Raw genomic sequence first — 14446 nt, 5'->3', positions numbered from 1 at the left:
GGCTGCAACCTTCTTTTAGAGAGGAGAAAATCTGGGTCGGAAGGTGATATATATATATGTTACCTACAGATCACAGAGCGAGCTCTCAATTTGTATGTGATTTATATTAGAACTATAACTCACCTTGCTCGTTAGAATAATTGCTAGGGGGCTGGAGAGATGGCCCAGGGGTTAAAAGCACTGGCTGCTCTTCCAGAGGACCTGGGTTCAGTTCCCAGCACCCACATGGTAGATTGCAATGGTCTCTAACTCCAGTTCCAGTGAATCTGGTGCCCTTCCCTGGCTTCCAAGGGCACTGCATACACACCGTGCCCAGACAGAGGGACAGGTAAACAAAAATTAATAAAATCTCAAAAATAAAGCATCTCTGGCTGCATGACTGACACACTCGAGCTGGTGTTTACAAGTGAGCATTTTGTAGACACGTTTCCAAATGTTTAGGTCACCATCCCAATGACTGCTTTTCCTACGTCCTTGGGCTGCTGGGGCTGCCGTCTGAAATGCTGTAACTGTGGCGATTTTAAATCTGAGGGCTTGAACAGGAAGGAGCTCCGAGAAGCAGACAGCCTAGGTGAGTAGGTTCTCAGGCGGATCCGTCAGGCTTAGGGGGAACCTCCCAACATCAAAAACACGAACTCACAGTGACAGAGTATTTCCTTTCACGGCATAATCCTAAACAGTCAAAGGAGGACTTCGTTTTCAGTTTTGAATGCACCTAAGACCATCTGTGGAACTTGTCAAAGGTGTGGATCTCGATTCAGTGGATCTGAGGAGACCCCAGAGAAACTGCTGAAAACAACCACCACCAACAACAATGAAAATCAGAAACCAGGGAGGCGTCTTACTTTGCAGTCCTGGCTGGAACTCACTATAGACCATGCTGGCCTCCTGGTCTCCTGAGGGCTGGGATTAAAGGTGTGAAACACTATGGATCATAGTGGGATCATTGTGGGAAAGACAGTTGAAAAGCCTCCTTAATGGGTCCCTGCTGCCTGTTACCCCTTACCTGTTGCCTAGTGAGGGGCCCAAAAGGGCAGCTTCCTATACAAGTTGGCAGGGTTCTTACCAGAGCCACATCTCTCTTAAAGCTGGATTTTCTTCAGTTTCCTACCATCCCAAATCATTTCAGGTTTGTGATTAAATCTACTAGAAGGAAATTCCCTGTCTCGGGCAAAATGCCTCGGTATGAACACTGTTATCCTTTGGATCTGGAATGTCTCCCAAAGGACCCAACACATGGAAGGTTGGGTCCCCAGAATGGCGACTAGGAGGTAGTGGTACAGCCTCTAAGAGATGGGGCCTCGTGCCCCTTTAAAAAGGGGTTGTGGAACCTCAGTCACACTCCCTCCCCTCCCCAGCTTCCTGGTTCTTGGCTGCCAGAGGTTAGCAGTCTTGTTCTGTCACTCTGCGGCCATCATGAGCCATGCCACCACAGGCCCAGCGCATCAAGTCATCTGGTCAGGGTCTGAAAGCTCCAAACACATGCCTGAAACGAGAACCTTTCCTCTTTAACGCTGGCATGCCCTGGGCTTTTCTTACGGAGCAGAAATCCTCGTGTCCTTTTCCTGCTCCCTCCCAACACCATCGTGAAGACTGAACCCGGATGATGTCTTTCTCTTTATTCAGCTCCTCTGCTCATTCTCAGTATTCCATTCAAGGACACCCCCCCCCCCCCCCGATATCTGGAACCTCTCCACTTTGCCCTGTTGACCAAATTTCTCACGACGCATTTCCAGGCAGGGCTGCTGACAGCCGTGTGGTAGTGGTGAGGTCACTGGAGGGGCTCACAGGTGACGGCAGAGCACTCTTGTTAGAAAATGTCCTCGTGGCACCCGGGCCCCAGCCATGTGAAGTCACAGGGAGTCTCCCTGGCATCCTTCACCCAGACACACAGCGCCAGCAGGCCTGGACTGCACAGTGTCGGCTCACTTGAGAGGACGAGGTTGGGCGAACCCCCGTGGGTCTGCTCCTGCAGCTGAAGAAGAGCCGACCTTCGGGCAGAGCTCTCGCTGTACCTACGTCATGATTTCCCATGGTTTCACGACATCATACCTGAAGCAAAGGTCCACTTTTCCCACCGTGGGGTGTGGGTGTCAGATGACCCTTCCACAGGGGTCACCTAAGACCATCAGAAGACACAGATATTTTCATTAGGATTCCTGACAGTAGCAAAACTAGTTATGAAGTAGCAACGGAAATAATGTTATGGTCGGGGTCACCACAACATAAGGAACTGTCTGGAAGCATCAGGAAGGTTGAGAACCACTGGCGGCCACTCAGGTGATCCTTTTCTTTTCTAGTTTATCCTTTCTCCCTAGCATCTAGTTAGTCCTCCTATTTTACAAAGGATGAAGGAAGTTGAATGGTAGCCCTCCAAAAAGATAAGTCTGTAAGTCTAGGTCTTACCCCAAGAACCTTGTTTGGGTTAAAGATGACCGTGTTTGGGAAAACTGTCATTGTTGATGTAATTAAGGATTTTAAGATGAGATCTGGATTATAGTGGATCCTCAATCCAATGAGGGCTATCCTTACAAAGAAAGCCGCAAGACCTGAATGAGAGCAAAGACCTTGTGAAGAGGAGGACAGAAATGGGAGTGATGAAGGACAAGCCACGGATATGGCCAAGGGCTTCCAACAGCATCCAGCAGCTTGGACACATGTAAGAGACGCCTTTCTCCTCAGAATCTGGAGGAACCAACCCAGTTGGTACCTTGAGTTTAGACCTCTGGCCCCCAGGATGCTAAGAACTATCACAGACACCAAACCTGTGTGTAATTCATGGCAGCATTTAGGAACCTAGTACATGGTATGGACCAAGGAGGAAAAAAAAAAAAAAAAAAAAAAAAAAAAAAAAAAAAAAAAAGGATCAGCCCAAGACATGGCCAAGTCTTAAGCAGTAAAAAGAGGTTGATAAAGGTCTATCGTTCCGAATTCAGCATAACAGACATGTCCTATAAGGTATGTGATTATGGGGTTCTGGCAGCGGTACATTTAAGCATGGTCTCTTTCTACCAACTTTGTAGTACTGCTAACTCCATGATTAGAGGGTAGGAGGTCACACACTGTTAAAAAGGGACCCCCTCTCGGGGGCAGGGAAGCACCTGGGCCTTCTTCCAAGCCGATCACATCGGTTCGGTTTCACGTTTAGCCTTTTACTGTGAACGTCTACGTTTAGCACCCTAAATAGACTGAGTGGTGTGGCCTCTCCAGATCTTCGTGAGCTAGATCTCATCTTTGTTTTTACAGAGGAGGATCCCGAGAAAACAAAGACATTAAGGGCCTTACCCGACCCTTAATGCTGTGCTGCTGAGTGGGAGAGGCCGGCCCTAGCAGTCCTGTGCCTGCTCTCAGTTGGTAGAGAGCCTTTCTCTGCTTTGATGGATAAAAAGCAGAAGACACGTGTCATTAAGTAGGTAAAAATGGCAGGGGAGGAAGTAAGGAGGAAAACCTGTACATGGAGGCTTTCAGACACCCCAAGTCACGGGCATGCCGTCCAGTCTGAAGCAGCCCTGTGTGGAAGAGTCCAGCCATCATGCAGTTCGTGACTGTGAATTTGATTTTCCTCGCTCCAGTCTACAGCTGTCCCCAGTTCCTTAACCAGCCAAGAAGTTTGCAGCCGCCTGGGCCTGATTATAAGGAAGAGCAGATGACTGCCAAGCCAGCGCGTTCCCTGTGCCGGGTCAACAGCGTTCTCTTTGTGTGTGAAGGACGGCGTTCTGGTTCTGATGACTCACAGGCAGAGAGTGGGAGGGAGAAAGGCTGAGCGCTGCCTAGAAGCAGCCCTTCCGCTTCGCCGGGCTAGGAACAAATGATTCAAATCCTCCTCGTCGGAAACCTTCACCTGTGCAATCCCAGATGTGGCGGGACCTGCTTCGGTGCGTAATTGGGTTACCCTTTGACCTTGTCTCAGGTAGCGTTTTCATTTGGAACCTCTGTCTCATTTTATGATCATGAGCTTTCGGCAAGCACTTTTTTGAGAGTGCTTAACTTAATCTGCACCTACGTCCAGCCACTGGGGACTCCACTTACCCGCGGCTTTCAAGCGCCCGGACCAGTCCGCCTTCCGTCTTCACTATATAAACACTTTCCTTTTGAGACTCTGAGGGTCAGTGAGACTGGACACAGTCTTCTGTTTACTTCTTCGTCTCAGAGGAAGTTCATCTCTTGATTTCTAAATGCCTTTATTAAACATCATCCTTTACGTCACTGGGCTAAGCCTTCTCTGAAGACGCTACCAAAGAGACAAGGGCCACAGTATACACAGAGATGATGGCCCATTATCCTACAGTTTCTTGGGAGGTTCTACATTTCTTGCAATTCTAAATAAACAAATATTTTTATTTTTATTTTCTGAGACAGGGTTTCTCTGTGTAGCCCTTGGCTGTCCTGGAACTCTCAGAGATCCTCTGCCTGCCTCTGCCTCCTGAGTGCTGGGATTGAAGGTGTGCACCACCACCCGGCTAAACATGTATTCTTTTTTTTTTCCCGAGACAGGGTTTCACTGTAGTTTTGATGCCTGTGCTAGATTTAGCTCTGTAGCCTAGGCTGGCCTCGAACTCACAGAGATCCGCCTGGCTCTGTCTCCTGGGTGCTGGGATTAAAGGCATGCGCCACCACTGCCCAGCTTTAAACATGTATTCTTAAAGTGAATTCTAAAAATATATTACTCCATGTGCTCTTATTTCCTATGATTTCTCATATAATTCTCAAGAAATACTATCATGGGTTTTTTTGTTGTTATTTGTTTTTTTATGGTTTTTTTTTTTTTTTTTTGTGACAGGGTTTCTCTGTGTAGCCCTGGCTGTCCTGGAACTCACTCTGTAGACCAGGCTGGCCTCGAACTCAGAGATCTGCCTGCCTCTGCCTCCAGAGTGCCGGGATTAAAGGCGTGCACCAGCACTGCCTGGCCTACCCTGAGTTCTTGAGACAGCTCAGTGGGCTAAGGTATTTGTTGCTAAGCCTGACAACCTAAATTCACTTCTCAGGACGCACATGGTGGAAGGAGGGGGCTGAACCCCACAAGCTGTCCTCTGACCTTCAAGTGCTTCTGTGCACAAAACAACAAATAAGAGAATGCAGTAACAAAGAACAGTCTTGTTCAAATCATACTCATGAATACAAGCATACGTTCATTTTATCTTATATTTTCTTTAAGTTGGAATTTATTTTTATTTACTTATTTGTTTTTTCAAGACAATGTTTCTCTGTGTATCCCTGGCTGTTCTGGAACTTGTTCTGTAGACCAGGCTGGCCTCAAACTCATAGAGATCCACCTGCCTCTGCTTCCCAAGTGCTGGGATTAAAGGTGTGCATCACCACTGTCTGGCTTTGGAATTTATTTTTAAGAGTTGTTTTTATTTTATGTACATGGGAGATTGCCCGCTTGTATGTAAGTGTGTGCAGTGCCCCTGAAGGACAGAAGAGCATGTTGGATTCCCTGAACTGGAGTTACAGATGGTTGTGAGCTACTGTGTGGGTGCTGGGAACTGAACCCTGGTTCTCTACGAGAGCAGTAGGTGCTCTTAACTACTGGACCATCTCCCCATCTCCTTCTAAGTTGGAATTTAGAAAGGAGCAGCCACAGGGGGCAGAAAAATCTCAGTAGTATACATTAATTGTACACAATACTTTATCTTATTATGCTATTTTCATATATGAACATAATGTACTTTCTATTCATTCCCTTAAAAAGCTTTTTGACTACAAAAGCATAGTTATAAAGAAATCTCTTATATATACATTGTAATATTTTCCTTTGATTTTGGCAGATACAAATAAAAGATGCAGGAAGTCTGAAAACTTAAATGTAGGAAAGCACTCTCCCAGAATTACAAACAAAACAAAACAAAACAAAAGCCAAGGTTCTTTTTATGGACAATTAAAGCCATAGAATAAAGCTTCACTCTTGAAAGCTGGCATGGTGCCTGGTGGTTTTGAAACCGCAAAGAGGTTAACGAAGAATCTTCAAATCTATCTAAATCTGGAGATGATTAGGACTGTCTAAGAAGAGAACACAAACAGTTCTTGGGTAGTCAAAGTAGCAACAGGAAAAGCACATTATTTTACTTGTTCATGTAGTGTTGTAGAAGTAATACTTTGCAACAATCCTAGATACTCCTGTGTGTGTATATGTATATGCATATATGTGTATGTGTGTGTATATATACATACATATATATAAATAAATAAATGATTTAATGGATGCACATCTGCAGTCCCAGCTATGTGAGGGCTGAGATAAAAAGATGGAGGTGTTGCGGCTCACCTAGGCTACAGAGTGAAGTTCAGGGGCAGCTTGGGTACCTCAGTAAGATCCTTGTCTCAAAAAATACTAAAAGATCCAGGGGTACAGCTGAGTGGCCTGGTACTTGTACCCTAGGGACTATGGGGAGCCCTAGCACCTCAAAGAAATAAATGATATACTGGGGGGCGCTGTGCTTCTCCTTGCCATAACCTCACCCCTGTGCAGTCCTCTATTGACACACAGAGCCGAACAGTAAGTACTCGGGAGGTGGGCAAGATAGCTCCGTGCTTGGTTTGCGAGCTTAAGACAGGAGACCGGACATGACGTCCAAAAATGGGCTCTAGTTAAAACTTAGAGTGACGCTGACGTCACTGAGTATGGTGCTCTCTGTGTATCAGGGTGAGTGGCGCTCTAGACACTCCGATTAGAAAGTCCCCGCGCCCGTGTGGCGGAGACAACTGCGGCAGATGCCATACTGCTCGGGGGTAACGTGTCCATGCTGTCCTCGGTCTGTGTCGTGTTACGTTTGATGACAGAAGAATCCGCTTCAGTGTGAAGGCGAGTCTAAATGCAGACTTCCACTTTAGTGACGGACACTGGGCTGAGCCAGGCGGTGGTGGCGCATGCCTTTAATCCCAGCACTCGGGAGGCAGAGGCAGGCGGATCTCTGTGAGTTGAGGCCAGCCTGGTCTATACAGTGAGTTCTAGGACAGCCAGGAATACACAGAGAAACCCTGTCTTGGAAAAAACAAAACAAAACAAAAACAACAAAAAAAAAAAAAAAAAAGAAAAGAATGTTTTCATTTTCTCACTTTCTCTTATCTTTATTTTGGTTTTCTGAGACGAGTTCCTTCTATCTAGTCTCAAATTCATGATCCCTCCTGTTTCAGCTCTGTGTGGCATGCTGGGATTCCAAGCATGCATGTAATATGTAATCCCATGATAAACTCTATCTTTTTTTTTTTTTTTGAAACACATCTTTACTCTGTAGCCCAAGCTGGGCTAAAATTTGTAATCCTCCTGCCTCAGCCTCCTGAGCGCTGGGATTACAGGGGTACACCACATGTCTGACATTCCTTTAACTCTTTAATCCTTCACCCCCTGCAATCCTTCGTAGAAGTTCAGAAAGGAAGGTATCAACAAACTTCCCTCATTCTTAGGAAGTCTGGCATGGAGCTTGGGGAGGCCGAGTGGAGCACACTGTCTGTCATCCTCTGGCTTCGCTATGGCCCCACGGAAGCTCAGCCTCCGCAGAGATTTGAAGAGACTACGTTGATGCCTTACAGAGTCTAGCGAAACTTAAAAACTGCCATCCGAGTGCCCCTGCCGCCTTGTACATCCTGATCTCACCAACAGGGAGCTACCTCGCCGCCGCCAGATGCTGGGGGCCGGTGGTTTCACTTCCAGGCTGGGGGTGAGCTGTTGCTCAGTGGTGTGAGAACGTCCCCACCCCTGCGGGAGCTGTAACTGCCTTCCGTTACAGAAGCATTGAGCGCTTGGCTCTTATCAGCCAGGAGTGTAAAGACAGTTCTGAGGACTCCGAATTCCAAAGAGGGTGCTTTGCAAGTCGGACGGGCTCCTCTGACTTCACTATCCTGTGACGCGGCTCCTCCAAACGGCTCTGCGTGCTGCAGTCTAAACCCCACAGCAGTGGTAAGACTAGGGTTCTATAGAGATAAGGGTAAAGCAAGGAACTATATCCTCAGCACAGCAACGTTATTTACAATAAAAAAATACTGCCATGATTGTGCATTAAGATTGCTACTCAGGTATGTCTGCTGTGGCTTCTGGCGTATTACTTTAAAGCAAACATTGTATGGGTTTCTTTGTGAAACAATGCTTCAAAATAGGATATTTTTGTGTATAATTTAACAAAATTCAGATCTGTGATTGGGCCCGTGGGTAGCTCAGTGGTTGAGTAAATGCTCAGTGTCACAATGTGCTGGGTTCAGTGTCCAGGGGTGGTAGGTACTGCCAGTCACCATGTTCAACATTTTCAGACAAGTTAGAGATGAATGGGGAAATAATGGCTACAGACAGGTGAATTCCAGATGTCAGTGCAGTGTCCTTCAAAGCTCGACCCACCTGCCGCGTCCCTTCTGGGACCCCACCGAACACTGGCCCTCCAACTGGAATTCTCTCCCGAGCGCCCCTGCACTTCATTCTTTGTAGACGTGTGAAGTCTGTGGTTTGTAGATGCTTCTGTGATTGCAGCTCTGCCTCGTGGCTGTCGTCATGGCTCTCTTACGGCACTGACACCCCTCCGGCTTCACAGACTCCCTCTGCTACTCACTTCCCTCCTGCTCCACCGCTCACCTCCTATCAGCGCGTATGGACAGACGCTGCTCAGCACAGCTGCTAAGTGAATCACCTGATGACAGTGCAGCCCACCAGTGTTCCTGCCAAAGGTTTCAACAGTTCAGTTAACACACAGTCACCGAGCTCATGAATTCCTACCATCGCCTAGGCTAGGAATTTGGATACAAATATTCTTTTTTTGGTTTTTGTTTTTTTTTGGTTTTTCGAGACAGGGTTTCTCTGTGTAGTTTTGGTGCCTGTCCAGGATCTTGCTCTGTAGACCAGGCTGGCCTCGAACTCACAGAGATCCGCCTGGCTCTGCCTCCCGAGTGCTGGGATTAAAGGCGTGCGCCGCCACCGCCTGGCCAAATATTCTTATTCTAGTCAATGGATCTCAAAGATGCAGCAAGCAAGAGCATTGACCCCAGAGTCTGAAAAAGATGTGTGTGTGGGGTGTGTGTGCGCGCGCATGTATACATGTGTGATGGGCAGGCATGACTAAACCCCCGAGCTGCAGTGAGGCCCAATGACCCCGGGCCTCAAGCGTTCTAGACGAGTGCTCCACACTGTGGCAGGCGCTGCCCTGCCCCCACACAGAGGACAAGTGACTTTGTGAGCTAGTGAAGAGACAGTCTCAGGAAGTCACCCAGCCTGGCCTTGAACTCACTGAGGTCAGGCAGACCGTGATCATTCTCTTGCCCCAACCTCCTGAGCAGCTGGGATCACAGGTGGGCACCGCCATGCTCCATAGATGGACACTTTTTCATGTCCTGCTGCACTGGAGGGTGACTGTGGGTGACAATAACTAAGCACTTCTAAACGGCCAGCAAAGGATTCTGAATAGTCCCAGCACAGAAATAATCAGCGTCTGAGGTGGCAGGTTTAGGGATGACACTGATCTGATTATCATACATAGTGGACATGTACTGAAATGGTACACAGTACTTCATACAGATGTCACATGTCAAATAAAAGTTAAAAAATGCAACACTAGAAAGAACGAGGTAGTAAGTCTGCCTTAGTTTATTGTAAAATTAAGATAAAAATTCACTTTTCTGTGGTTTTATATTTTTAGGATTTTTAACATTCTGGGCTTGTAACTTTCATAATCGGAAAATAATAAAGAATATAATAAAATTAAAAACAATATGGGATTAGTCCATGATAGAAAAGCATAAAAAAGAGCCACATTAAGAATTAGCATTATGAGTTGGGCGGTGGTGGCGGCGCACGCCTTTAATCCCAGCACTAAAGAGGCAGAGGCAGGCAGTGGATCTCTGTGAGTTCAAGGCCAGCCTGGTTCCAGGACAGCCAGGGCTGTTACACAGAGAAACACTGTCTCGAAAACAGAACAAAATAAAACAAAACAAACAGACAACCCCCCACCCCCACCCCCACCAGAAAAAAAAAGATTAGTATTACTGGGCTGGAGAGATGGCTCAGTGGTTAGAGTACTGACTGCTCTTCGGAGGACCCAGGTTCAATTCCCAGCACCCACATGGCAGCTCATAGACAGCAGTTACCTGTCTGTAACTCCAGTCCCAGGGCTTCTGACACCCTCACACAGATATACACTCAGGGAAAACACCAATGATCATAAAATTAAACAAACAAACAAACAAAACAACCCAGCATTATGCTGGGCCTTTCGTCCCAGCACTCAGAAGGGGAGGCAGAGACATAGATCTCTGGGAATCTGAGGCTCGTCTGGTCTACACTGTGATTTCCAGGACAGTCAGGGCTGTGTAAAGAGATCCTGTTTCAACCTCCCCCACCTCCACCCCCATGAAGTGCATTATGGTAATCCCCCAAACGTGCCCTTTTTTCACATGGTGGAGCACCTTCCTGCCTCTGTGGTTTGTTTTTGTCACCGATCAAAACCAACACTGTATTCTCTGCTGCTTCTCTCCAAACACAAAAAATTATTCGGACACTTCTTTCTCTCCTTTAGTGGCCTGTTTGTTAACAAATCAGGACCAATTTTCAAACTCCGAAATGGTCAACTTTATTTGATGTACTGTCCAAATCACTGAAGTCAGAAGTCCTGGGGACCCAGAGTCCAGCCCTCTGTCCGCCAGGCAAACAGATAAATCACAAGGTGCACAGGGCCTCCTCCTTCTCCTCCTCCTCCTCCTCCTCCTCCTCCTCCTCCTCCTCCTCCTCCTCCTCCTCCTCCTCCACGCTTACTCAACAAGGAGACTGCACAACCTGCTGGGGCCTTCGAGCAATAGAAGGCTGCGATCTGCCTGCTCCTCGTCCCCTAGGAATGTATGACACACAGGAGGCTCAGTCTGTGGATGGCTCTCTACCCCCGGGGTCTCTGTCTGCCTCTGGATTCAGGGATGAAAGTGGATTTCCAGTCTGTCCCTTCATTTGTGATGGCTGGGTAAACAGACTCTCCCACCTTGTCAGCGCCGCCTCTCTCTTCACTTTCCATACTTCCTTCAGGGACTGGATGCCCTGTGACTGCGGCCGCCGTCCCCACGGGCCAGCGCCTCTCCGCAGCACCATCCATGATTTCCTGGAGGCTTTCCATCTACTTCCTATTTGCTGTAACTCCAGCTGCTCAGCCCACAGACCTGCTCCTTCTGCATTCTTGGTGAGAAACTTGTCATCCCGAACTCTTCCTTCTCCTTCACGCTCCAGCTCAGTGTCCAATTTGTCTCAATGTGTCCCACAACCGCTGCTGTGACGGACTGAGTGCTTGTGTCCTCCGGAGTTCCTATGTTACAGGCCTAACCGCTGCATTTGGAGATGTGGCCTTGGAAGAAGTAATGTCGGTGCCATGAGGTTATAGACACGGGCCCTGACTGGATAAGGGTAGTGTCTTTGTAAGAAGAGAGAGGTACGTGAAGGTGCTGCTAGAAGGTGGCTATGGTTACCACCAGGGTACACACCACACAGCTGTTATCCCAGAATTCTGGAGGCCGAGACAGAAGGGTGGTGAGCTGGGGGCTGGGTTACACAGTAATACCTTGCTTAAAAAAAAAAAAAAGCCAGGACATGCCCAAAGCCCCCAAGCAAAAGGAACAGAACAGTAGACACAGGCACATAAACCAAGACAGGCTTCATCAGAACCCAATCTTTTATTCTTTGTTTTTCGAGACTGGCTTTCTCTGTGTCCTGTAGACCAGGCTGGCCTTGAACTCACAGAGATCCGCCTGTCTCTGCCTCCCCAGGATCAAAGGCGTGTGCCGCCACTGCCCGGCTGGAACCCGATCTTGACAGCATCCTGGCCTTGGGCGTCAGCCTCCACAACTGTGAGAGCCATGTCCCTGCTGTTTAAGCTCTCATGTCTGGGATTTGTCATGGCTAACCAACCAAGTAGCAGTCCTTTCCCCTCCATCGTCCACCACCGCCCTAGAGCAGCCCGGTAACCCGTCCTCCAGGCTGGCTCCTCACCGCCTCCCCAGCAGCCCAGACCCCCGTCCTCCAGGCGGGCTCCTCACCGCCTCCCCAGCAGCCCAGACCCCCGTCCTCCAGGCGGGCTCCTCACTGCCTCCTCAGCAGCCCATCACTAGGAGTCAGGTAAGAATAGGGTGAACTGGGTTCTTGAGCTGCCAGTGAAGTACAAACTTCAACAGGCTGTTTCACTGTGTGTCAGCAGGTTCCCTGTAAACAAGGCCAGTACCAACAGGATTGTCTCAGCGGGGTCAAGTATTCACTATGGTGCCTGGCCCACCACTTATAGTGGATGAGGGTTAGCTATTAGTACTATCTTAAAAACAAAACAAAACAAAACAAAAAACACAAACAAACAAACAAAAAAAAAAACCAAGGAGAAGCTGAGCTAGTTAGGAAGAGGAAAGGGATGAGCAGGAGTGGAAGGGGAAGAGGGGAGATGGGGTGAGTATGATTGAATGCTTTCTTTTTTTTTTTTTTTTTTTGGTTTTTCGAGACAGGGTTTCTCTGTGTAGCTTTGAGCCTGTCCTGGCTCTCGCTCTGTAGACCAGGCTGGCCTCGAACTCACAGAGATCCACCTGGCTCTGCCTCCCGAGTGCTGGGATTAAAAGCGTGCGTGTGCCACCACCGCCCCACGATTGAATGCTTTCTGTACGTATACAGATGTCCTAATGAAACACATGTATTAATGTATGCTAATAAGAACATTTTTATAAAACAAAATGGATGTAACTGAGGAACCATAGCTGAAGTTGACCTCTGGCCTGCACATTTACTCATTCTTACATAAACATAAACATATACACACAAAGACATGTCTGACCTGCTGAAATTATTTTGTTCATTATGGAAATAAATTTGCACATACACTGGGTTATCAAAAATTTTTTTTTGAGATTTTATTTTTATGTGTAAGGGTGTTTTGCCCGAGTGTCTGTCGGTCTACCACAAGCATGAAGTGCCTGAGGCCAGAGGAGGATGTGAGAACCTCTGGAACCGGAGTTACAGATGGCTGTGAGTGATCACGGGAGTGCTGGGAACTGAACCGGGTCCTCTGGAGACAGCCAGTACTGTTAACTGCTGAGTTCTCCAGCTCAGCTCTTCCCGTCTGTCACATTAGCAGGATAAGCCTAGAGCACCACGCCGCTCATGCCCTTCCCAGGCTGAACACCAATGCTCTTCCCACCACCGAGACAACCCGCAGTATGACCCGGAGGCTCCATTGTACTTGCAAACGGCACTACCGAGCTCAAGTGAAGGCCCCACTTCCACGCCGCTGTCACACCCACTGCCCCCAGTTCCCAGGCTTGTCCTCTACTTCAGTGTTCTCGCTCTCTGCCTCAGCTGGCTGCGGCCTGCTCCTTCTCCTGGCTTCCATTCATGCACTCCCTCTCAAAGGCCCTTCCAACCCTCTCAGTTTGGGTTCAACGGCTCTTTTCCTGCTGTGTGCAAATGTGTGCATCTCTCACCCACCACACTGCCCTGTGTGTGCAAACCTGTGTAACTCACCCACCACACTGCCCTGTGTGTGCAAACGTGTGCAACTCTCACCCACCACACTGCCCTGTGTGTGCAAACCTGTGCATTCTCACCCACCACACTGCCCTGTGTGTGCAAACCTGTGTACTCTCACCCACCACACTGCCCTCTGTGTGTGCAAACCTGTGTAACCCTCACCCACCACACTGCCCTGTGTGTGCAAACCTGTGCACTCTCACCCACCACACTGCCCTGTGTGTGCAAACCTGTGTAACTCACCCACCACACTGCCCTGTGTGTGCAAACCTGTGTAACTCACCCACCACACTGCCCCCTGTGTGTGTGCAAACCTGTGTAACTCACCCACCACACTGCCCTGTGTGTGCAAACCTGTGTAACTCACCCACCACACTGCCCTCTGTGTGTGTGCAAACCTGTGTAACTCACCCACCACACTGCCCTGTGTGTGCAAACCTGTGTAACTCACCCACCACACTGCCCTGTGTGTGCAAACCTGTGCACTCTCACCCACCACACTGCCCTGTGTGTGCAAACCTGTGCACTCTCACCCACCACACTGCCCTCTGTGTGTGTGCAAACCTGTGTAACTCACCCACCACACTGCCCTGTGTGTGCAAACCTGTGTAACTCACCCACCACACTGCCCTCTGTGTGTGTGCAAACCTGTGTAACTCACCCACCACACTGCCCTGTGTGTGCAAACCTGTGTAACTCACCCACCACACTGCCCTGTGTGTGCAAACCTGTGTAACTCACCCACCACACTGCCCTGTGTGTGCAAACCTGTGTAACTCACCCACCACACTGCCCTCTGTGTGTGTGCAAACCTGTGTACCTCACCCACCACACTGCCCTGTGTGTGCAAACCTGTGTAACTCACCCACCACACTGCCCTCTGTGTGTGTGCAAACCTGTGTAACTCACCCACCACACTGCCCTGTGTGTGCAAACCTGTGTAACTCACCCACCACACTGCCCTGTGTGTGTGTGCAAACCTGTGTA

The 14446-nt window shown here is 48.6% G+C and overlaps 1 long non-coding RNA gene across 1 annotated transcript; it reads left to right on the top strand.

The window, feature by feature from the left end:
* Positions 1-3378: 3378 nt before the first annotated feature.
* On the top strand, positions 3379-7989 carry LOC143270472 (uncharacterized). The gene is made up of 2 exons (XR_013047649.1): positions 3379-3875; positions 7405-7989. It is a non-coding gene; the product is annotated as an uncharacterized LOC143270472 (long non-coding RNA).
* The last annotated feature ends 6457 nt before the right edge of the window (positions 7990-14446 follow it).

Source organism: Peromyscus maniculatus, chromosome 23 (assembly GCF_049852395.1).
Source record: "Peromyscus maniculatus bairdii isolate BWxNUB_F1_BW_parent chromosome 23, HU_Pman_BW_mat_3.1, whole genome shotgun sequence".
Classification (NCBI taxonomy): domain Eukaryota; kingdom Metazoa; phylum Chordata; class Mammalia; order Rodentia; family Cricetidae; genus Peromyscus; species Peromyscus maniculatus.
This window is presented reverse-complemented; position numbering and strand designations above follow the sequence as displayed.